General features: G+C 33.1%; 1 protein-coding gene across 1 annotated transcript in view; it reads right to left on the bottom strand.

Annotated features, from left to right (window-relative positions):
* The window catches only part of TENM3 (teneurin transmembrane protein 3), a 2735422-nt gene that overhangs the window by 2632209 nt on the left and 78119 nt on the right, over positions 1–25094 (bottom strand). The window contains exon 2 of the mRNA XM_034959455.3: positions 14587–14706. The gene's annotated coding sequence lies outside the window, so the exon portion shown is untranslated. The remainder of the gene's footprint in view (positions 1–14586; positions 14707–25094) is intronic.

The following is a 25094-nucleotide window of genomic DNA, read 5'->3' as shown; positions in this document are numbered from 1 at the left end:
TGCCTACATGTTTCTGTACAATAACATGTTTTACAGGTTTGTAGCCTTGGAGCAATAGGTTATGCCATAGAGCCAAGGTGTGTAGTAGGCAGTATCAGCTTGGTTTGTGTAAGTACACACTGTCATGTTGGTACAATGATGAAATCACCTAATGACACATTTCTCAGAATATATTCCAATAGCTAAGCCATGCATGACACAGGTATATGTAGCATATACCCTATGTATGTATACGTAAATGTAGATATGTGCGTGTATGCATATGTGTGTGTTTTTGTGTGTGTATCTGGAGTTTGAAATAAAGCTGAATACTTATAAGTTTAATTATAATATTAAAAATGCAGGAGTCATTTATTTCAATTGGAAGTAAATGATAGCTTGGTGATATTTACAAATAATACATAATTTAAGGAAGAAGAATTATGTAGGATGTCTTTGGTTTTGAGAAATGCTTCTTGGAGTAATTACTCTGTGCTGTAGAATGGTGGACATGTTATTCTAACCCAATCAATCCCCTTGAATGTTTATTCATCGCTTAACTACCTTTAGAGCATAAAGTAAGTAAATGTGACATAAGTGACAAAACATTCCATTAAATAAGTTTTCTTATTTGGTTTGGCAAAGTGCATTACAACTGGCAAGGGTGTATTTTGTTGGATTTCAATTCAAGAGTTTTGCCAAGAAGCAATATGATATGTCAGACAGACCAATGAACTTAGAATTAAAAGACAAAGATTCAAATCTTGTCACTGATTAAATGCAATAATAGATTTAGAAGTACTTTTTTAAACATAAAAATTATATAGATGCTTGTTGTTAAAAATACACACATGTAATTATAATAGCATGTGGTGGCATTTTATATTAAAGATAACAAAAATATGGTTCTCACATAGTATTCAGTCATAGAAAAAAGTGAATCATATTATAAAATTGTTATTATATGTAATAGATGCTCTCAGGTTGTGTGTTGTGTGTGTGCATGTGTAGTAAGTTAAAGAATTGGAACATAAAATCATAAGTGTTCTTTTATTTGTAAATGATTTATTTGTAAAACTGCAAAATGATCAGAAGAGATGTGGGTGATGAATGTGACGGGGGAAAATAAAATATGGTGTATTACCTCTAAAATATTTTAATTTCAGTTTAGTTACATAATAGCTATCCATTATTAGGAATTTTTAAGTTGCAATTTGGTATTTTCAAATCTATTTTTTAATATATAGATTTTAAAATATATTCAACGAATTGGTGAATCACTTTATTATCACAGTACATATCCAAAGAGCCACTAACAATTTAAGTCATGAATATTTATATTCAGACTATTGAAAACTTGGACCATTATGTTCTCATAGACTTTTCATATTATAACAAAACATATACATTTATTTGTTCATAAAACTTTCACATGCCAATTATTTGCTGCATTCCTACTGCATAAAAGTAAAATAGATATTAATTATTTAAGAAAAACTCTTTAGTCAAATACTATCCTAACCCCGTCCCCCAATATATACCTCAAGATAGAGAAAAAAACCATCATATTGACATAAATATGGAGAGAAATTTTATCATTTCTCTTGCTAGCAATTCACGTTTACATTATAAAATGCCAAAATACTATGGCCCAGTTATGGGAAAATGTTATTAAAAATAATTAACTACAGTCCTCAAGACACAAAGCATATGAATAATTATATTAATATGACTTTACCCACATACATTTGGTTATATAATCCACAGTGCTTTCTCTGTTCCCAAAGTGCTTAAGTCAACATTGTTTTTAAAATTAATAATAATAGATAATATATAACAGATAATATATCATGTAGACAGAACTTAAGTGACTTAGCCAATGCCACAGACCCATCAGTGACCCATGTTGGACTAAAAACCATCTTCTCTCTCTCCCTCCATTTCTTCTTTATTTAATAATCATTTATGTATTTGGCACTTGTACCAGGTGCTGAGAAATTCATAGATAAATGAGAAGCTCTAGAAAATTACTAGATCTGTTGCCTTCTCCTCTTTGGTGAATGGAATAAAGCATCTGAAATGTAGGATTTAAGGCCCTGGTTAATCAACAAATTGAGCAGTGTTGAACAAAAGAAACATGATTTTAATAAGTATGAAGATTAAAATGGAAATAATAAACCACAGCAGATACGAAGGTTGACAAACTGGTATGCATATTAAAATGCTTGCCATTTAAGTGTGTATGGAAAGGAATCCATCTGTGAGATACATAAGGGAGATAGATGTGTTTCTTTGATAAGTTAATGGGTGAGTTTTAAAATAAACCTAAATTAGTTAAGTTCAACACACTACCTACTATACGGAAAATTTCTTATTTTAGTTAGGGAAATGGTCAAGCATAACAGTACACACACACACACACACACACACACACACTCATATTCTATATACTGGTTTTCAAATAGCCATTTTCTTTTCTATTCTGTTTTCTTTAATTTAGAATACTGCCTTTGTTAATAAAGAAGAATCTTAAAATGCAACAACACACCTTACTGAACAAATTTATTTAAAATGATATAATCTGCTATTTGTCTTATTTTATATTGCGAGTTTCCACTGAGTGCTAATAAGTGCTTGCCATTGAAGAGGTTTGCATTTAACATCTGTCACCAGCATCCAGCAACTGCACCTACAGGGAAATGTCAGAGAGATTGTTATTCTCCTTTGTAACACCCTGAATCTGTCTCACATCATTTACATACAGATAGTTACAGGCATTCATCATTTCATTATGCTGACGACTTCACTATTCTGATGTATAATGTCTCTTTAATGAGCCTCAAAAAATACAATATTCCTTGATTTATGACTGCTTAACTGAAAAATTATACAAATTGGCAAAAAACTACTCATAATGTATTTTCATTTTTCCTTCACATTACACTTATATTTAACAGTGACTCATGAGTTAAGATCATGCTTCTTTGACAAAAGAAATGATCAGAATATGACTTCTTAGGTTTTAGTACCACTGCAGTTTATAAGCGTATTTAAAGCTGCATAGTAAAACAGTGCTGACACTAAAAGGTAACCAATTAAAATCGATCACTGTTTTCCCCATGAAAGGCTGCGTGTTGGACAATCACTATCAATATCACTCTAAGTTTGATAAGGCTTCTTTGCCTTTAGTGAAGGTCATCACCCCGTATTCACTTTTCTCTGCTTTGAAAGTAAACATTAAGTACATTGACACCAAAGAGAACTCTATCCCGCAACAAAGAAGTAGTCAAGAAAGAGAAAAATATAGGAGTCAATCTGAAATAAAGACAGATGCTTAAAAAGAGCTAGCAGTTGCTGTGACTGTCACTACTTGCTTAATTCTAGGCCCCTCTTGGCATGCCAGACCCAAGAAGGTGTCACCAGCTTTGTTTTCTATTCTCTTCAAAGCTATGCCATTGAAGGTGATGAAAAATGTTCTATTTATTAATTAAAAGTCATTTCCCAAAAGAAGCTGGTTGTTCCTCCAAACAGGTAAGAGTTCCAAAGAGGTATAAATTGTTCACGTGCTGCCAGCTTTTAAAAGTAGGAAGCTTTTAAATGTAGTGGAAAATCACATTAGAATGAACACTATATACAATTAAGGATAAGGACTGATGTTGATTCACAGAAGAGCTCATGAATCAGCGTGAGTAAGGCATACCGAAATAGAACAAAATTTAGGAACTTGCATCCTTAGATTTGCTATTACTCTCTCTTAAGTTTAACTTCCATTCAACACAACTGAGATTATTTATAACTTTATATTTTTAAAAGAACAGTAAATCAGGCTAAATTAGCCTGGAATCATCAAAAAAAAGAAGAGTGGTTCAGGTTAAATAAAAGAAAGCACAGGACTGTTTTCATTTAGGAACTTGTGATAGAATTGTATATAGAACTCTTAATAAAACATATAACTTATATACACTCCCAGTCTGTAAGAAAATGTCCGTTTATAAAATATACACAGGAAAATTAGCCCTATTACTGAACACTACTTTTTCATTTCCTAGCTTTATTAATACCTTTCAGGCTCATCATAAATTACTTTTGGTTACATCTAAATTTGTGACTAACCCACAGAGAGAAAGGATAATAACCAAAATTGAGAAACATAAAGTAATTTGATTCCAATTCTTCAGGTTAAATAAAAGACCACTAAAAACTATTTAAATCAACTTAGCATCAAACAAAAAACTTCCTTCAGTGACTAGTTGTGTATTTAACAAAAATATTTCTATACATACACATTTCAAATAGTAAGATTCATAATATGCATGCCATGTTATCAACTATCATATCTAGTGTGCTTTATACTTTCTGTTTTAATATACATATTTATTAAAATCATACTTTTTTGTTTAAGGCTGCTTAGGAAGCTGATGTGATAGTTTTATTTCTCTTTGTAAGTTAGATCAGTGTTAGGAGGGTTTTCTATTATTATTTAAAGGTCTATATTAGGTTGTCACATCTTATATTAAGCAAAGAATCCACTCAAGGTTTATATTTAGGTAAAATAAGATTTCCACTTCACCTGAAGAATATAAGATGTACCATAGAATAGATAACTAAAAATATTCCAAACATCTTTGTGCCAACGAGATGTTTACAGTTTTAAGATAAAAAAAAAGTCTTACTGCCAAACACCTTGGAACTGACCCGCTGTTTGTTTATAATTTTAGGCCAGAAAAGGTCTTGATTTTCCACTTTTAACTAAGTTTTATTTTAAGAAAATGGATAACTGCTAAAGTCATTGAGACGATAAGGCATCATCTCCCTGAGTATCATATTTACAAAATTGCCTAGAGAAATATCAGTCATTTCCTCTTTATTCCAGTCTTCAATTGTGTGTTTATCTCTAGGCCTCTTTATTGATGAAGCCAACTGATTTACACCAAATAAAAATAATAGCAAATATTATAATGAGTTCTCACTGTAATTTATTTTTACGTACATTTTATAATAACACCTAATACTCAAAATAACCCTCTAAGATTGATACTATTGTTACTCACATTTTAGAGATGGAGAAACTGAAGTTCTGAGAAATTAAGTGATATTGCAAGTCACACAGCCATTAAGTGGTGCAGCTGGCTCTGAAGCCAATGTCTGCCTGAATCTCATCTTTTGATCGCTGTGAGAATTGTGCCTCCAGTTTTATTCTCTCTTCCATATATCTTCAACCTCACTCTCGTTCCTGGCACTTTTTAAACTTCATACCTCTCCCATTAAAAACAAAAACAAAAGAATCCCAGCTTCGTTTGTTGGAGTGTCCTTTCCCCAATGTGTGTTCTTGGAGTTTTTGTCAAAAATCACTTGGCTGTAAGTACTTACGTTTATTTCTGGATTCTCTATCTGTTCCATTGGTGCTTGTGTCTACTTTTATGCCAGTAACATGCTGCTTTGGTTGCTATAACTTTGTAGTATATTTTGATGTGGTGACACTTTCAGATTTATTTATTTATTTATTTATTTATTTTTGCCTAAGATTGCTTTGTCTATTCAGAGTCCCTTATGGTTCCATATGAATTTTAGAATTTTTTTTTCTATTTTAGTAAAGTATGTCATTGGTATTTTGATATGGATTGCATTGAATGTGTACATAACTTTGGGTAGTATGGGCATTGTAACAACATTAATTTTTCTAATCTATGACAATGGGATGACTTTCCATTTATTTGTGTCTTCTTCAATTTCTTTCATCAGTGTTTTATAGTTTCATTGTAGAGCTCTTTCATCTCCTTGGTTAAATTTATTCTTAGGTATTTTATTTTTTGTAGTTTTTATAAGTGAGATTGTTTTCTTGATTTCTTTTTTAGATGTTTCACTATTGGCATATAAAAACTATTAATTTTTGTATGTTGATTTTTTATCTTCCCACTTTACTGAATTCATTTATTAATTTTAACTTATTTTGGTGGAGTCATATGTATGAGCATGTCATCTGAGGACAGAGACTATTTTACTTTCTCCTTGCAAACTTGGATGATGTTGGAAAAACTGGATATTCACATGCAGAGGAATGATTGTAGACTCCTATCAATAACACTATAAAAAACCGACTCAAAATGAATCAAAGACTTCAATGTAAAACCTGAAACTATAAAACTACTGGAAGAAAACATAAAGGAAATGCGCTATGGCATTGGTCTGGGAAAGATTTTTCAAACAAGTACTCAAAAGTTCAGCAACAAAATCAAAAACAGACAAATGGTATTTCTTCAATCTAAAAAGCTTCTGCCCAACAAAAGAAACAATCAACAACATGAAGAGAAAATCTACAGAATGGGAGAAAATATGTGCAAACTATAGATCTGACAAGAGGTTAATGTCTGGACTATATAAGAAACCTTAACAACTCAATAGAAAATAATCCAATTAAAAATGATCGAAAATGTTTTAAATGGTCAAAAGCTGTGACTAGACATCTCTCAAAAGAAGACATACAATGATCTACAAGTAAATAAAGAAATGCTAAACATCACTAATCATTATGGAGATGAAAATCAAAACTACAAGAAAGCATCACCTCACCCCAGTAGAATGGCTACTCTCAAAAAGACAAAAGGTAACAAACGCTGGCAAGGATGTGGAGAAAGGGGAACTTACATACACAGTTGGTGAGAATGCAAATTAGCACAGACAAAAAGATTACAGAGGTTTCTCAAAGAATTAAAAATAGAACTACCATATGATCCAGCAGTCACACAACTGGGTATATACCCAAAATAAATGAAATCAGTATTTAGAAGAGATATCGATCTACAGCCCCATGTTTATGGCAGCACTGTTCACAGGAACTAAGATATGAAATCAACCCAAGTGTCCATCAACAGATGAATGAATAAAGAAAATGTGGTAAATTTTTACAATAGAATACTATTTAGTCACCAAAAATCGAATTAAAGCATGTCATTAGCAGACACATAGATGAACCTGGAGGATATTACGTTAAGTGAAATGAGCCAGGCACAGAAAGACAAATAGCACACGCCACTGCTTATATGCGGAATCCAAAAAAGCTGATCTCATAGATGTGGAGAGCAGAAAAATGGTAATTAAAGACTGGGGAAGGGAAGGAAGGGAGGTATAAGGAGAGAGTGGTTAATGCATACACAGTCACAGTAATTTAGGAGGAATAATTTCTAGGATGATATTACACACAAGCGTGTTATAGCTAACGATATTCTATGGCATACTTCAAAAGGGCTAGAAGAGAGGATTTTGAATGCTCTCACCACAAAGCAACAATGAATTTTTGAGATGACAGAATACTAAATGCCCTGACTTGATCATTATGTAATGTCCATATGTATTGAAATATCTCACTGCACCCAATAGATATGTACATCATGTGTCAATCAAAAATAAAGTAATTAAACCGTTTTTTAAATACAGCTAAAAAAACAGTCAACGAAGAAAAAGAAAGCCTTCCTTAGTTCTGTTATCTCTTCTAGCTACTGTCAAATTTCATGCCTTTCCTTATCTAATCTGTTTCTGCTCTATCACTCTTCAATCCAGCACCATCTGGCTTCAGCTCCACCACACTACAAATCCTGCCCTTGCTAAATAAACCTGTGACTTTATTAGGGATCCATTTCAAGTATGAGTTCAGTTGTGATCTTAACTAATCTATCTTTTGCAATGGGCTCATCATCATCATCGGTTCTTTCTTGTTAATACTCTGAAATTGTACCTCACTGGCTCTTGTTCTGCTCCAGTCTTTTCTTGGACAACATGCTTTGGGGTACCCTTCTCATTAATCTATGCTCCCTATGCTTTCATTTCTCTTGCAGTTATTGATGCACATATATAATGGTTTGCAAATTACCTTTACTTGGTAGTTCAATAGACTCAAGTCCCCCGAAGCAAAACATATCTTTTTCATGAACCTGCTCCTCTTCCTATACTTATTTAGCTCCATTTGAGGCATCATTCATTAAATCAAAATAGAAAATGATATAGGAAATTTTCTTGTTTATTCTCTCCCTAGTTCTATTTCACTAACACACTATGTAAGATAATGTGTAAAGTTCTTCTGATTGTTGCCTCAATATATTCATCTCTTTGTCTCTATCTAATCCTTCCCTCTATCCTCAGCCTCTTTTTTATTGCTCACTTGATATTTATTTTCTGAAACACCAACCTGATTTAGTCCACAGCACTCATGCCCCTACTCACGTCTCTTGCACCTTAAGTGCCTTTCAATTCCAGCCCTTCACCTGCACAACACACCCCAGGTCTACCCCATGTAGGTACCACTCCCTCTGCAACTTACTGCATGAATCCAGGACTTCTTTTCAGTTCTCTCCTGACATTCTATGCATATCTATAGCCTTCAGGTTTTTTAAAATAGAAGTAAAACACAGTGGTTAAATGCATTGCCTCTGTAAGCAGCTTTACCATTTGCCAGCAGACAGGTTACTTAACTCCTCTTAACCTTACTTAACTTCTGTTCTCACATCCACAAAATGGAAGACCACCATAGTGCATAAGGAATAGAGTAGTTATGAGTAGAAAGTAAACTGTTTTGAGCAAGCCCGCATTATATAAACCACTTTACAATATTAATGTTATTGTTTTGAATATTTTCCCCCTGGACTTCCAATAGACACTAAGTTGCTTGAGGGTGGGGTTCATTTTAGTATCAATAACACTGCAAACAAGGCACAGGGCAAGGGTCTTTCTAAATTTAAATTGCCTGAGAAGGCGATGTGACCCCATGTTCTAAATAAATGACCAATTTTATTGGATTTTACTCCCTAATTTAAACTCAAGAAGAAGTAGGCATGTAAGATGATAATCAATGGGGAATCTGGCTTGAGACCAAAACCCTATGTATGATTTTTCAGACATCATCACAGGCAATTACAGACCACCTGGTAAGCTTCAGAGGAAAGAGCTGCCCTCCCCACAATAGACTGGGTGCACAGCCAGTGCACTGCAGTCTCTGCAGGGAGTTGCAATCAAAGACTCGAGTCCCCTGGCCAGCCATACTCTTACGGATATCTATACTCCTACATCATATACCTTCATGCAGATCTTCTTTATCTGGAATTTTCAGCAGAGGCCTTCCTCTGCTAAGACCTCCTTATTAGGGGAGCAGGGAAACATGATGACAATTTTCTCGATGCAGACTCAGTGCTCAGTACTTTTCCACTCCTAGTCCTATCTTACCCCCGACCACTAGCTGCTGGTCCATAAAAAAACAGAATTTTTTTTTTTTCAGGAATCCCAAGGCATAAGTTGACCATCACATCTGTGTTGATTCAACTGATACTCAACCGGCCCCAGGGTCCAAACTCCTCCTTGAGGTCTCTTTCTCCAGTTTAGCTTCCTGCTTACATCATTGCAGTGAGTGATTAATTGACTATTTCTTTATTTGGGGTTATTGTGTTAACTGAATACTCAGACAGCTGGCAGCTCAGCTCTCTCCAGCTCTAATAAGTTCCTAACAACCAAGGAAGACATGAAAGATGGAAGGAGATTGCAAAGGAAAAATATTCGGGAAAACAATATTTTGCTGCCCTCACATTACAGGATGGTATAACCTTTTGAGTGGCTCAATGATCTAGAACCAACATATTTCTAGAAGATATCTTAAAAATCCTCTAATCCAATTTATTCATTTAGAAGTGAATATAATGTTGTAAACCTGGAAGACTACGTAACCTGAGGGCACAGCTGGGTGCTGAGACAAGGCCATTTGACTCATAGCCCAAAAATGTAACTTTCATAGTGTTATATGTTATGTAGGGTTGAGTCTAAAAACATACCAAGTTCCAGAGTATTCTGTTTCTTCGTTCCCTTTTTGGAGTTACTGTCTATGATGTCACGTAATCATGTATCATGGTGAATTAAATTAGGACAATCTGAGAGCAGATGTGAAAAATCTATGTATTTGGGTCATATACAAGTCAAGTATCAATGTCTTCAAGTTGCTACATGAACTTGTTTCAGAGTGAAGCCTAAAGATTTTTAAGTGTATATCTTATATTTGAAATTAGGTAGATTTAGACGGTGAAAAGTACACATATTGGCCAATAGGATTTAGTATATATATAACTGATTTAAAACAAAATACTAAATCCTATTGGCCAATATGTGTACTTTTGTGTGTGTGTGTGTGTGTGTGTGTATACACTATATATATATATACACACTATATATATATACACACTATATATATATACACACTATATATATATATATATATATACTGCAGTTTTATTTCAATCATACAAACAAAGTTAGCATGCAGGAAATTTAAGTGAAACAAATTTAAAGAAAATAGTTATGGTAAAAATAGCAGATAACTGAAAATTCTAAAAAGGAAGTGCACCTAAAAGCATGAGAATTCAACATTCGTTAGTGTTTCATCTTCAGTTTTGATTGACACTTGATGCTTGCAAATTTTTAAACAAACTTTTAAATCCTGATGACTATTCTGAAAAGGTTTCAGTACCAACACTAAGATTTGTACATTCAGTTTGTTTGCAATTGACTTGTTAGCCATTTACATAGTGTATAGTACAGATTTGGCACAGGTTAGATCACAGTGTTGAGGAAAGCAGTATCTTCTTGTAATTAGAAAGGATCTCCTAAACTGTACTCAGCTTAAGACATCCAATGTATAAGAGCACAAAAACCATTATAATAATGTGGTTCCAAGGAACATAGTTTTGATGAGGAAAGTAACTTAAGCTTCTGTTACCCATTTTAATTACTGAAACCTCTAACAACGACACAACTGTTATGTATACATGACAGCAAATGTATATAATAATTCATTTAGATTTCTTGGAAGGAACACATTTAGCAATCTGGGGTGATGGAAAATATAGCATAATTCAACATTGGTTCTTTTTGTCATTTTACACAGACATCACGTTAATGTTAGACCAAGGCACAAAATGTTTCGTGCATAAACCCAGTCTCTTTTAAGATTTAGCATTTTATTTTAGGTTCTTATCTTAGTATGGACCACTTGTACCCAGTACTCTACCTAATATAGACTATTTAACTTACTATTTTTGTTTTTGTCGTTTTCTTTTTGACACGAAGTCTTGTTCTGTCACCCAGGCTGGAGTGCGGTGGCATGATCTCGGCTCACTGCAACTTCTGCCTCCTGGGTTCGAGCAATTCTTTTGCCTCAGCCTTCCGAGTAGTTGGGATTACAGGCGTGCACCATCACCCCCAGCTAATTTTTGTATTTTTTAGTAGAGTGAGGGTTTTGCCATGTTGGCCAGGCTGGTCTCGAACTCCTGACTTCAAATGATCCGCCCACCTCTGCCTCCCAAAGTGCTGGGATTACAGGCGTGAGCCACTGCGCCTGACTTAAATCAGTTTTAATTGAAGACTTCCAAGAATGAGTGTGCACATATTAGGGAGAAGACCACATGTTCTCCAACTGCATGTATTCCTCGATGAGAAGCAGTGATAATGCACACTTTTCCAAAAGAATGGTGATCAGTGTCAGAAGTGCTCGTGAGCACGTGAGGTTAGGTAGTGCATGATTATTCTGATTTTACAACAAAGAAAACTGGATGAAGCTGAGAAGTGATTTGGGTCTTCCAAAACCTAGTATAGCACTTTCCACCACAGCGTATTCAGTGGTTACTCTATGAGCCTAATTTCAGACTCTAAAATAATGTTGAAATAAAGGACAGGAAATCAAGAAATTCATCTTTGAGAACAGATAGACTCTGAGACTCATCTTTGTGTCTTACACTTTTCATTGTTACTTTTCCATTTCTACTGCATGATATTTGTCAGTTTCCCCTAGGTAGATACATCCAATGCTCATACTTTAATTTTTTTTTTTTTTAAAGAAAGAAAAGTACTGCTGGCATGAAGCTAAAACTCATGCCTTAATAACTGAAACACGTTTTGCAGATCTGCCAACTAAGTCTCCTCTCTAATTGTGTGCCTTCTATAAAAAGAGCCAAATTAAAAAAAAATTGCAGTGTAAATATCCTTAGTTATGAATAAGACCATTAACCTCCTTTAGACTTTAGATAGCATGAAAGATCTCAGTAAGAATTACAAAGGAAGTCTTAGCTATTTTTTATCCTTAATTGTGTTGTTTATTTAAATGAAGATTTTTTTTTCTAAGTTTGTAAATTACGTAAATTTTCTTTTTAAAAAGTATTGTTATCATCATGCATATGGAACACTACAATGTCTTTTAACATTATACCCAAAAATAACAGTTACTGATCTAAAAATTATGATTCATCTCCTAACAGGCCATTCATTTATTCACTAAGTTTAGTTATTTAAAATGGTTAATCCTAAGGTTAAGATTTTTTTCTTTAGAAAAACCACCTAGAGTATTCTACAAATTATCTGCCAAGCAGAGCAAATTGGAATTTACAAAAAGCTAACGTCAAAAACATGTTAAATACTTGCACTCAAATGGAGAAAGAAAAAAAAAAAAGCCTGCTTTGATTGAGCAAACACCACAATGAAATATCTTATACATTAACACCACTAGAGGGCTTGATACATTTTGCTTCATAAAAGCATTTCTTACACCACGTTATTTTTTGGTATAAATAAAGTTCTATATGCTCATCATTCTAATCATGGTTATTTTTTAAAAAGACACACATTTACATGTGTACATAGATATAAAAAATGTTCGCTTAAGTGATTTTATCAAAGGGAACTTGTATAAAGTGAACACTGTTTTAAGCAAGTTAAATAAACTGGATGGTTTCAAATATCACGTAGTCTTACATTTCATTGAAAAGTATTTCTGCAAATCTGCATTTAACAACATGGTTCTGATAAATGGCCTAAGCCATGTTAGAAGAAAATTATGGTTTAAGTAACACGAAAATTCCCTTCTGTTGCAAGTTACCAATGATATTAATTAAAAATAATTTCACTTCATTTAAAATCATCTCTATGGTATAGGAATATTTACCTTCACGGAAATTTCTCTATGAATCTAACCTAGATAAATTATATTTAAAAAGACATATTAAATATTATCATCTCTCAATTTCTTTTTAAGTAGGGCAAGTAACACATTTAGTAGGTTTGATTTTTGTTTTGATTGCTAACTTGGCAATCAAATTTCCTTACTCAGCTATATCGCGAATACGTGTTTTCTGTGGGACTATGAGAGAGTAAAAATTATGACTTGGCTAAAGCAAGCACATCTTACAACTTTTCAGAAAACGTTATTTGTCCATTCAAAATATAAATTAGATCCACCACCTGTTTTGGATGTAGGTAAAATGTTACTACAAATAAAATTTTCAAAATCTGAAGTGGAAAGGGTAAGTTATTGTTACATTCTAGGAAATAAAATAACTCTAGTTTTACAAATGCAAAACAAAATTTTAATTGTTTCCTTCACAGAGACTTTTCCAAATTATATGTTCAGTTTTGGGGGGAAAGGTAATAGGATATTTTAAAAAGAGCTTTCATTATGTAAGTAATTTCTCTGGTTAACAAGTCCAAGTTAGTAAGATAATAAATAAGTTCATAAGTCAAAATATAAGACATATTTGACATTTGAATCTTTGTACATATATTAATATTTGAATGTGTATTGTGGTGACAGACAACATATGTAGCCATCTGTACAGCACAGGTATAACCAAGCTGAATGCCTTACTGGTGGATTCTGGTTGACTCTCAGCTAAGATGTCTACATATGATTTCAAAATCTAAAGAAACTCCAGTTGTCTGGAGGCTTTTCTACTAAATACCTTCTCTGTCTGAATTTCCCCCTGAGGTTGTATGTTTCCTTGCCATTCACAGGATCAAAGACATTGTAACCTAAGAGATATAACAGGCCATCGTTAGTCTAACAGTGAAATGGCTATCAAATTCAACCTCTTCACCAAGGGTAATAGCACTTACCCCTGAATTGCATTAGAGCGCTGCAGAATGTTAAATTGGAAGCCTATTTCTTCGTTTATATGATCAGATGAAGTCCTCAGGCCAGTTTATAAGATTGTTTTTCTCTTTATGAATGCAATGGTTTTGTATGATAAAATTATAGATGCATGATTAAAGAGTACTTGATAACTTCATTAGCTACAGATTGAACATTCTATTAATTGAAGTTGGTGCTATAATTTTTGGTACTTCTATAGATTCTAAACCGTCACCAAAATTAAAATAGCCTGGCTTGTAAAAGCTTCTCATTCTGTTATTTTTCAAGTCCTGTAACTCGTAACGCATTTCTTATTCATAGTAAGATTATGATTCTTCTCAGCATAGCTTTACAATTATTTTACTTCCTCATCAGAACGCTGTCACACTCTCAAGTATATTCCAGCAAAGATCACTTTGATATCATAAATAATTATCATTTTGTCCTTCACTTTTGTTTATATCAAATATTTACTCAATTTAAGGGATTCTATAACCAGAATAATTTTCCCCTTCCGTGTTGCTATCCCTGCCACTTAGTATTTTAGTTTTTATTGTTCTGCCCATTACTGCTACTACACTACATCTACTATTCTTAAATTCTGTGAAAGTGTACAACATACGAGGTTATGCAGCAACAAAAAAATAAACATTCTAAGTTCATTACACAATACTTACAGTGACACACGTCTATTAGCTGTCCTAATGCTTCATCCAGAATAAAGATCACATGAGAGGAATATCCAGAGGTTATTTTTAATCTCCTTTCTCTAGTTTACATGATCACTTCATTCAAGTCTGAAAAATAAAAATTGTATGCATCTTACTATCAAATAAATATGTCCAGTTGTATGTAATCTGTAAAACAACAAGAAAATGCTTGGCATTTCACAGAATACGATAAGTTTCTAAATACTGAGAGAATAAATGATTAAGAATTTTAAAAATTAAATGTATATATGTAGCAAAGAACCATCAGGCCAACAAAAATAGTATTAAAATATGCATTAAGCCGGTGAAATATCACCCCTTTTACTCCCCAAATAAGGTGGGAAATGAATCTCCACACACTCAGAGTCATCTTAATCACATTTATTCTTGTAAGTATATTTAGGATAATAAGAATGATAGGAAATATATATTTTTTTATTTCCACCAGTTAAGTGACTTTTATGAACCAACCCTGAATATTTGGATGAGTGAATAAATTAAATTTTAGTATACATGCAGCCACAGAAAAGTCCATTTATCCTTCTATATCCAGTAAGCTATGTATATCCATATTATGTTTTAAAAAGAGAGCATTTATCTAAATATAGTGAGAGATTCGTTAAATAAAATTATTAAAAGAAAGTATTAATTTTTCAATAAGCTGTCCCTGGAGAAGACAAACATCTGAAGGTATCTTTAAATTTGGTGACCTCCCATCTGCAACGGGAAAGGAATGTGTCTTCTTTTTGCCTCTAGTTTAGCTATCGTTTGAACTCAAACCAATGACATCAATGGAAAATACTTCCAGTGGAGTTGGCCTTTCTGGTTCCTGATCCGTATTACACTGTTTTAATAAGAATCTGTTTAATATCTTCTAATAAAATCTAAAAAGTTTTAAGATATGGTTGCTTTATTAAAAAACAAAAACAAAACTTTTGAGTAAAAATGCTATAACCCCCTTACTCCCACCTCCCAAAGCCAGAATTTAGTGGATTCATTTCATGTGAGCCCTGAAGATTGTTACAGAGAATAATAGTAGCCGAAGTTACCCAATGTAACCTTTGTAATCTCACTCACTGTGAGAGGAGGATGCAGAAGGAATAAATAACTTGATAAAAACCCACCTCGACGAAACAACATCTCTACCTCTCAGTGCAATTACTAGATGTCAGTCAGCAGTAGCATGGAAGGCGCATAACCCACTTCCTTTCTGATTGGTTAGTATGTCCATTCTGATTTTTAATATCACCCTTGCCTCTGGCCCATGACTTTTTATTTCCTTCTTGATCATATAATTGTCAGTTCTTGCTGTTCAAGAATTTTAAAAGATAATTATTTATTGATAATAATTGTACATAAAAATTTCAAAGTAAAGAGTTGATTACAGTTTCAATTTCTTTTTTCTTCAGTTATAACTTCAATTTTCCTTTTTGTTTGTTCACTATTTTTTCTCTTCAACGTCCAATAATACATGTAAGTTCTCTTTTGCCTCCCTTTTGAATCTCTCATATCCTTTCTAATGACTTCTATATTTGATCCTTTGATATTTTCCACAGCTGTTACTCTACGTAGGCTTTTGAACAAGGAATTGTTAAGAGGGTTAATGGAAGGGAATGATTGTTGTTTGCCAGTAGGCATAGATTGCCAATCTTTGCTCCCTATTTGATTCATTCAAGAAATTATTTTTAAATGACTTGACTTGATTGGCCAATATTTAGCCTGGTTTGCTATTTAATTTTAGTATTTTTTATTTATGAAGTAATATAGATGGCTATAGCTTACTGGAACCCAGTGATATTTTTCTGTGTTAAATTTTCTAAAGTTAATATCCATACTATATTAAGAAATCTATAATTTGAGGGGAAATAGATTTTTTTCATAGATTTTCGAAACTCAAAATCTGTATACCATAATCCAGGAAATCCACAACTAAGAAGGAGGTCAGCATATATTTGCAGGCTGTTGATATTTAGGCATAGTATAGCTCTTGTAATGTTTTCAATGGTATTTAAAATCTCAGAATAGTCAACTAAAACAGCTATGTGTTGGCTTCATTATATTTTGGTAAGCATGTCTGGGAACCAAGCCACCATTAAAAACACAAATAATGGTCAGAAAGGAACACAGCATTCTGACTTCCAGTTTGAGATTCAACACGCAGAGACTCTTGTCCATTTCCCCTTAGCATCCTACTCACTCCTCATCAGAAGTCACTGCTCCCTTGAAAAGTGTTTACCACTCGGGGGAGGGATAGTATTAGGAGATATACCTAATGTTAAATGATGAGTTAATGGGTGCAGCACACCAACATGGCACATATATACATATGTAACAAACCTGCACGTTGTGCACATGTGCCCTAAAACTTAAAGTTTAATAAAAATAAAAGAAAAGTGTTTACCTCCCTCTCACACACTTAAATCCACAACAGAAGTGCCTAAATATTTGGCTAAAACAGAAAACAATTTGCATGATCATGATACAATAACAACAAAATAACAGTAAATAAGATCTATGAATGGTGACTCTATGTCAGGTTGACATTTTATGTGGATTTTTTTTTCATTTGTATATGAAATAAGTACTGTGATTATCATCTTCATGTTGCATATCAGGAAAGTGATGCCAGGAAAAGCCAAGTAATTTTCTCAGGGTCATGCACCTAGCTAGCAACAAGTCAAACCTGTTTCACGACAAGGTTGATCCCATGTTCTTTCCATTAAATCATGTCATTTTGTGACTAAAATATTTGTGATAGAAAATAAAGTTTTTAAATTAACCAAGTAATCAATGTCACAATATATAATACATTACTGGCAATACTTCAATTTTAAAACAATATAATGTAAACATGTGATTTTTTTAAATGATAAGAAAAAATGCTGAACATGATAAGAACCGAATCTTCTGAAGTATCATAGTCACATTAAATTAAATAATAAGGATATGAATGTCAACATGATAAAATGCTGAATTTCAGAGTTAAGTCACTGTAGAATATATATGGGAAATAAAAAGACAATATTTAGGTGTCTTTCAGAAACATAAATATAGTTCAGATATATCCTGGGTTTTTTAAGTTTCCACAAATATAAATAACCACATATACCTGATTTTCCAACATTAAGGAAGATTTTTAAAAAATGTAAAAGATGTAAACGTGTCTATACATTGAGTAATTTAAGTTAATACAATATTTAAGTAATAAGATTCAATCCAATCCTGTGTCATTTACATTAAAATAAATGAAATATTGAGTCTCCGAACACAACCCTGCTAACCCATATCAAATAAGTTCATATTTTTCACAGAAAATGTTTGAAGGCTAACAGATTTATTCTTTCAAAATAAACCAGATATGAAAAGAAAGTAGGGAGGCTGGTGTAGATAGAATTTTAAATAAATTAAATTACAACTTCATCCTATATGCATTGCTTTCACATCAGTGGCTCACATTAAAAAATCTATATAGAATACACTTTAAATGACAATGACAATTTTAATGAGGAAGGGTTCTTTTTTTAGCTTTTTGCTATAGTTTCTTGTTTGTTCGTACATTTGCTTTATAATTCCATGCTAGTTCCTTCAATGACTAAAGAAACTCTTGGCTTTCACAAAACCCAGTATGTGAGTTGATGTAGAGATTTGCTGAAGAACTTCAGGAGAAAGATACAAAATATATATCTCCCTGATCTGCAGGGTCAAATCAAGCTAATAGGCTAAGAAATTGAAAGAATGCACAAATTATTACCTCAAGAAGTATGTCATTTCCTCATTAAAAAGTCTTTAAAGTTAATTGTAATTCATGTGAATTTTTCTTTTTTAAAGATCTTCCATGCTGAATGGTAGTTTTAATATCTAAGATTACATCTAATCTTTTTTAGGTCAGCAATTGATAAAACGTTTGTAAATGGGGGAAAAAAAAACTTGACATTTACTGTTCAATAATCCAAACAAGGACAAAGAATTTGTCTTCGAAGTATCAGCCTGGAAGGGCACAGCACTTACAAGATGAAGAATGGCGGGGGGAAAGGTCAAATTCACAGTGGTCCAAAATGATAAAGTTGTCAAAATGTGGAACTGGTGGGAGGTGAATTATCCTCAAAGAAAATAATTCCTTTAGTTAGAACAGTAATTGTTTTTAAAAGTTACCTACACATTACTGGCTCATCATTATTTTAAATTGCACAGATAACACCAATATTATATTCTGAATTTCACTAGCTCTTTTTTAAAGGTATGGATCACTGTTGCAAATCTTCCTAACCAATTACTAGAAGTATTAATTTTCTTCCATTTTATAATGTAACCATTTTATGTTGTAAACAATCTGCCTTGACTAATTCATGTTTCTGAAATGATGGGAAAGTAATAATAATTAAAATGACATTTATGATTAGAACGTTTATATTTCTAACCCTTTAAAATACAAAAAAAGAACTTAGGCAATTTTTTATACAAAGATATAAAAGGCAGAAGATATACATTTAAAGATTTTGCAGTCCCGTTGAGAAAGAGATGGGGAGACCCACACACAAAAGAAAAGGCTGTTTTTTCTTAAACCAAGTCAAACTGGGCCTTGCACCTCTACAAAACAGTCATAAAACACTTGGCAAGGTTGAAGTCTTTTCTGCACTGTTCAAGCAGTTGTCCATTCTGAGTCCTCATTGGATGCAAATATTGGTAGCATTTGACCCATTGATCAGTGGCTTCTGAATCCATCCCAAAATGGTTTATTTACTTGCCACCTCTTTCCCACCTCGCTTGTCAGTCTCCTTGGCTGGTTCTTCCTCATTTCCAGATCTAAGGCCTTAAATCAGAGTGCCCAAGAGCTCAGTCTTCAACTTACTCTGTCCCCTTTTTACCCTCATGCTTATATCTGCATTGCCCAATATGCTAAAACTCACCACATGTGGTTATCTAAATGTAAATTTAAAAGAATTAGAATTGAATTACATTAAAATATATGGCCATTCAGGCCAAAATCTTGTTTACTCTTGTCTTTTATCTTCTATATCAAAATATTCGGCAATCCATATGGACTCCACATTCAAAATATTTTTATCAAGAATGTACAGTGTTTTTTCAGTCTGGGTGCAGTGGCTCACGCCTGTAATCCCAGCACTTTGGGAGGCCCATGAGGGCGGAACGCCTGAGCTCAGGAGTTCAAGACTAGCCTGGGCAACATGGTGAAACCCCGTCTCTACAAAAACACAAAAATTAGCTGGGCATGGCAGTGAGCGCCTGTGGTCCCGGCTACTCGGGAGGCTGAGGTGGGAGAACTGCTTGAGCCCGGGAGGCGGAGGTTGCAGTGAGCTGAGATCGCACCATTGCACTCCAGCCTGAAAAACAGAGGGAAACCCTGTCTCAAACAAACAAACAAACAAACAAACAACAAAAGAATGTCCAGTGTTTTTCAAAAGAAGACAATGTAAAAGCAAGTTGGGAAGGAAAAGAAAATCTGAGACTATAGACAGAAATCAAAATCTGGAAGGAAATTTGTCAATATCTATCAAAGTTACATTTGCATGTACCTTTTGACTCAGCAATCCCACTTCTAGGAAATCTATTCCAAAGACACAATAGCAAAAATAGGACAAAATACAAGCACAAGGCTATTCATTGCAGCACTATTTGTAATGGCAGAGTGGAAAGAACCTAAATGTCCATCAACAGGGGACTGGTTAATAATCTAGTACCTCCACAGAATGAAGAATTGTGAGGCTACAAAATGGAATGAGGTATAGCTCTATGTATTACTATGGAGCGATCTCTGGGATATATTGTAAATGAAAAAAAGCACAGTAAAGAAAAATGTGTGTGAAATGAAAGCAGTTATCTGTATGTCTTTGTATCATATCATTTATAGTATATAAAATATATATGAAATTTAGACATAGATATAGATATATTTCCAGAACCTTTTCACTTCTAATCACTCCCAAAACTATCACCCAGGCATAAGCCACCATTTTCTTGGGACTGGATCACTGTAATAGTTTTTTAAAGATAGTAGAGGCTGCTTCCATTCTTGTCTCTAAGTCCATTCTTAAGACACAGTGACCCTTAAGAGTAGGTTGGATCAAGACAAGCTTCTGCAAAATCCATCTAATGGCTTCCAATCCTCTTCCTGTAGCTTTGTAGACCTCACTTTATCTGCTCTATCCTCCCCCTCTCATGAACTCTGTTTTCTTAGTGTACTTGAACCACAGCAACCATGTTTCTGCCTCAGGGCCTTCACACTTACTTCTTGCTTTCTACAGTCTTTCCTGCGGCCATCATCATGTCTTTGTCACTCACTTTCCTTTAGTCTTTGGTCAAATATTCTTCTATCTCCGGGACTTCATCACACTATAGAAATATGATCTTTCTCCCTCACATGTATCCCTTGATTTATAGTTGGAATAAAGGAATTCCCTCCTGTCTTATCCTAATTTATACTTTGATTACTTTCCAGACATATTCTCTTATATATCATAGATAATCATACTAATATTCTTCCTTTAAAAATGCAACCACTCTATTCCATAATGTGCCTTTTTATATTACTAAATATAGCAAGGCCATAATTCCAAGTTAATAAATTTTGAATAATATAATTCATTTGAATAATATTATGATTGTGTTTTGCATGTATATTCCATCAAATAATAATAGTAAGTAAGTTTTTATCTGATTTAGGAGTATTAAAAACAGCACTGCAATGAACATCCTGGTGTATGTGTCCTTGAACAATGGACCAATATTGTACTAATTTCAAATCCAAATACTAGAATTGATTTGATAAATGATATGCATATTTTTGATTTGGATCAAGTATTATAAAATTAAACCTTTTTAGACAGGAAACACAACTTTATCTTTTAAATCATTACTAATTATGATTTTTTTAATTTAATGTTCTTGAGATTGAATATTTTAGCTGATACAGTCCTTTTTTTTAAGTTTATTACTCAAAACCCTATTCCTCTACTCATTTTTCTAATGAGCTGTTGAATATTTTTCATTGCACTGCATAAACTGTTTCTATATTTATGTCTATTAACACGTTTTTCTGCTATCACACATATGCAAAGATATATACATATATCTATGTATACGCATTTAAATAAATATGTCTACACACATGTAATTTCATTGTCTTTCAAATATATTTATGAAATGTACTACTTTGCCATTCAGAAGTTTCAATTTTTATTAGTCAAATCCATTGTTTTAATTTTAAGCTCATAATTTCTGAATTTTGCTATAAGCACGGTTTTTTACTGGATATTTACCTAAATTTTTTTCTTTGCATATGTTTGCACTCCAGTTTATGAATAATATAAACATAGCATGCACTTAACACTCAAGTTCTCTGGAATTAAGTTGCTATTTGGAGATTCCACATTGTGTACTTCATTTCCCATACCCTTCCCCCCAGTGACTAGACAACTGATTTTAAAGATATATTGAATATTAACTAGAGCCAGTTTCTTCGCTTTCTGGGTTTTTTTTTTTCTTTTTCTTTTTCTTTTTTTTGTTACTAATTTGCCTCTCTATTCCCATAAGGTTTTTCCTTACTATTCCTAAATGTTTACTTTTCCAGACCAGCAGTTCTTAGTGGTATGTGGATACTGAGACTAATATAATCACTTGCTGAGTTGAGAGAAGCTTCTGGAAATTACACATGCTCCTTAGAGTTTCTGATATCGTTTTTCGGAAAAACTTTTTGAAGTAAGTTTGAAGTTACTGATCTCCAGAGGTCTATTACTTCTTTTTTTGAGTAAATTACAAAGTTTAACAACATGATGCAGATTTAAGATCCATTAATAAAGAAGGGTTTAATGTTTTTCTGTAATTTTGAAAATATAATCTCCATTCATAAGGGTATTCCATATTTATTGCTCATAGATGAAGTTTTCTCCCTTGCTTAAAAAAGTCATGTTATCTGGGGATTAATCAAGTTTTTATCTCTCTCTTTTTTTTTTTTTTTCTTTTGAGACTGTCTTGCTCTGTCACCCAGGCTGGAGTGTGGTGGTACAATCACGGCTCACTGCAGCCTTGACCCCCTGGGCTCCAGTGATTCTCCCACTCAGCCTCCAAAAGCACTGGTACCACAGGTGTGAGCCAGGGTGCCTAGACTTTGTCACCTTATTAATTTTTAATCTTATCTTTATTGATTTTGTCTTTGAATTCCATTGAACTAATTTATTGCCTTACTTTTATCAGGTTCATTTATTCTTGTTGTTGATGATGATACCAGGGTTAAGTATGTAATGTACCAACTTTCTCAATACAGTCACCTAAATACTGGGGGTACTAGAATATCCAGGTAGGTAAAAATAACAAATATGAATCTTATATTTGGAATGTGTAAAAATTATTTCATTATATAAATATAGAAAATGAAGCTCAACAAAATCTTTAGTTGTTGGGAGGGACAAGCAAAGACACCATGATTTTCAACCAGGCTTTTTCACCTTAGAGCAACATTCCATACAGTGGCGCATGCATAATTGCTTATGTTTATCAAAGTGTGGCATAGACCTTATGTCTGGAGAAGCACTCATTTAAAGCAAAGCATTTCTTCTCTGTATATTTAGATCTTTTCCATAACCACATATCTGTGTGTAAACATATATTTATACATACATATGAAGCATTCCAGAAATTGCAAGAATAAAAGTTTATGTCTCCACAAAAATTCTTATGTTGAAGCCTAATCACTAGTGTGATAGGATTAGAAGGTGGGGCCTTTGGGAGGTGATTACATTGTGAAGGTGCAGGCCTCACGACTTGGATTAGTGCCCTCATAAAAGAGGCCCCAGAGGCCTTGCTCCTTCCATCATGTGAACACACAGCCAGAAGATGCCATTTAAGAATCAGGAAACATGCCCTCACCAGGAATTGAATCAACTGGTACTTTGATCTTGGACTTCTCAGCCTCCAGAACTATGAGAAATAAATTTCTATTGTTTAGAATCTACCCAGGCTATAGTATTTTGTTATAGCAGCTGCATGGACAAAGGCAAATTATAAATCATTAAAGAGTTTCAAATAAATACATTCGATTATATCAATATTAGATTTTTATAGTAAGTGTTGTTAACTGTAAGACAGAGACGTTTCATTTAATATAATTGACACAAATCCTATAACATAAAAAATAAATAGCCTTGCTTTGTCCATATAAACTCAAGTAACACAAATATTACATCATTACTATCATGAACAAGTTCAAAACAGGCAACGAGAATTAAAAGTGAGAATAAATGCTATATATACAGAACATAGTACACAGAGTGTAGCCATTTAGTATGTTTCTCAACTTACATTTTCCATTTCTATGAAGCTATGAAGCATTAACACATATACAGAATATATGTGAATCTATTGAGTATAGTACAATTAAACTAATATAAAATTCTATCAAGAGAATTCTTATTTTACCCTTCTTCATTCTGCTGTGTCTTATAATGGCACATCTCTATGTCTGAATATTATATAATATAATGCTCTATTTTTAAAAATGTGGATATCTGATGTATTTTTGCTTGTTTCTTTTGATAACTGCTATTTCATCATTTTATTTTTCACTCATGAATGCAAAATGTCCTAGTTAACACATAAATGTAAACAGTTAAACTATGAGGTATGTAATTTTACAATAGTTTTTAAGGAGGAAAATTAATTTTTAAAAAAGTTCCATTTCCGTGTTATGGCATACCATAAAAATAAATCTAAATACCTTTAATTAGTGTAGTGGTAGAAAATTATTTAAAATCACCTAAACAAATGTAACTGCTATAAAAATAATCATGCACAAACTCTAATTTATTAAATATTAGGTTGAATAAAATTGTATTGACATTATAATTAAAAACACATTAAAAGTACATATAAATAAAACAAGGAATAAAAAGGAAATGGAAATAAGAAAGTTAAGTCACTAAGATGGAGAACATGGGAATTTTTTTCTGTCATTTTTATTATTTCCTATAGTATTTGATTGCTATTTGTATAATGACAAAAATTTCAAAAATTATATTTAGAACTGGATTCTCAAAACAGGTTGGCATTGAGTTTTTATTTCTGTGAACTTGTTGACAAAACTTCCAAAGTTACTGTTTGCAGCACCCCACCCCCACCCCACACACACACACAGTCACAGAGAGGCCCAAAGTATCACCATGAAGTATAACCAGAAGAAACAATTGAAAGTAATAGCTATTATCTTTACACAAACTCACAGATGTGTACAGACGCACACAAAAGAATTTGAAAACCACAACAACAAGATCAAATTGTTACATCAAATACTCATTATGTCTTTTTTATAGGCCAGATGTATTTTAAGCTGGTACATACCTAATTAAACCTACAAGAAAGGCTTAATTAAGACTATTTGAATTCATTCCATTCTGCTAGTGTTGCATCTGTTGGTAAGATCAAAGCAAGAGCGGCAATTTTGTTTCTACTGACAGAAGATATGT

Source organism: Pan paniscus, chromosome 3 (assembly GCF_029289425.2).
Source record: "Pan paniscus chromosome 3, NHGRI_mPanPan1-v2.0_pri, whole genome shotgun sequence".
Classification (NCBI taxonomy): Eukaryota; Metazoa; Chordata; class Mammalia; order Primates; family Hominidae; genus Pan; species Pan paniscus.
The sequence above is the reverse complement of the archived record's forward strand: the minus strand, read 5'-3'. Positions and strand labels throughout refer to the sequence as shown.